The 1,599-nt window shown below is 44.4% G+C and overlaps 1 pseudogene; it reads left to right on the top strand.

The window, feature by feature from the left end:
- LOC105002502 lies at window positions 1-1,039 on the top strand (annotated as a pseudogene).
- The last annotated feature ends 560 nt before the right edge of the window (window positions 1,040-1,599 follow it).

The following is a 1,599-nucleotide window of genomic DNA, read 5'->3' as shown; positions in this document are numbered from 1 at the left end:
ATGCCTCGGGGTCAGAATCATAAGCTCTGCATCCGTGAGAAATGCCACCAGGCCCGATATGAGCTCCAGAGTCACAGGGGAGTTCAGCCCGCTGCAGTAATGGAAGAGCTTCCCTCTACCTCTTCTCTTTTAGAAGATAATTCACAGAGCTCCTCAGCTACTGGGTCAAATAGCACTTCCCAGGGGTCTTCGGAAGCCCCATCTACTACCAGCACTTTTTCAACTACTTCTGACACAACATCTGATGAAGAAGATACCAGTCAAGATGAGGAAGATTCAGGTTCCTCCAATGTCTCATCTTCTACGAGAACACCTACAGTGATACTCTGAACAGCATGACAAGTTTGTTGGAACAGTTCCTTCTGCATAAATATAAAATGAAGCAGCCCATCATGAAGGAAAACATGCTGAAGATTATCCACCCAAGATACCATAACCGATTTGCCGAGATTCTGAAGAGAGCTGCTGAACACAGCAAGGCTGTCTATGCAGTTGACTTGAAGGAAGTTGATTCAACCATCCACTCCTATGACCTTGTCAGCAAACTGAACCTGCCCAACAATGGGAGAGTGTGGGATGGTAGGGGCTTACCTAAGACCGGTCTCTTGATGACAGTTCTGGGTGTGATCTTCGTGAAGGGCAACTGTGCCGCTGAGGAAGACATCTGGAAATTCTTGAATATGATGCGAGTATATGCTGGGAGAAAACACTTCATCTACAGAGAGCCCAGGAAGCTCATCACCAAAGACTTTGTGACGATGAAGTACCTGGAGTACCACCAGGTTGCCAACGGCGATCCTCCACGTTATGAGTTCCTGTGGGGCCCACGAGCCCATGCTGAAACCAGCAAAATGAAAGTCTTGGAGTTTTTGGCAAAAGTCAATGATACGGTCCCCAGTGCCTTCTCATCACAATATGAAGAAGCTTTGTGAGATGAGGAGGAGAGAGCTCGAGCCACAGTTCCAGCCAGGCCTGGCACCACTGTCACTTCCAGGCATGTTCCACGGCCACGTCCAGCAGCTTCTCCCACCCCTACTGAAGACCAAGACTTAAAAAATCATCCAGATAAGAAAATTTGACATCAAAATAGGGACTTTTGCCGAAATGGGAAGCAATCCCACAATAATACTGCTGGGACAATGGAATGAAAAAATAAAATGAAAAAAATTTCAAAACATGATCAACCTTGATTGTTCTCCATCTTTTCTGTCTTCTGTTTTGTAAAATTAAATAATTTATACCTTGATATGCTTCTTGAAAAATGCAGGAGGTATTAAACCTTAACAAGTTAGACCTCTTACTGTCTTCATTTATTTTTTGAGCATCTGCTCTTTGAAAGGCTCTATGCTAGTTCTGGTGAGGCTAAGATCAAGACCTCCCCTATGCCCATACAACTTTAGAAACAAGGAGCTGCAATCACATAAGCAAGATCTTGAGATAGCCTTTAGGAATGACAGGAAAGTAAAAAGACTATCCAGGAAGAAATCTCTACCTGGGGTAACGTACTGATTTGTTAGGCTTTCCACAACAAAACCCCACAGAATGGGTGGCTGAAATAACGGAAATTTATTTTCTCAGAGTTCTAGAGGCTGCAAGTCC

The sequence above is a fragment of the Bison bison genome, unplaced genomic scaffold (assembly GCF_000754665.1).
Source record: "Bison bison bison isolate TAMUID 2011002044 unplaced genomic scaffold, Bison_UMD1.0 scf7180017864455, whole genome shotgun sequence".
Lineage (NCBI taxonomy): Eukaryota > Metazoa > Chordata > Mammalia > Artiodactyla > Bovidae > Bison > Bison bison.
Note: the sequence above shows the minus strand (reverse complement) of the source record. Positions and strands in the feature narration are given on the sequence as shown.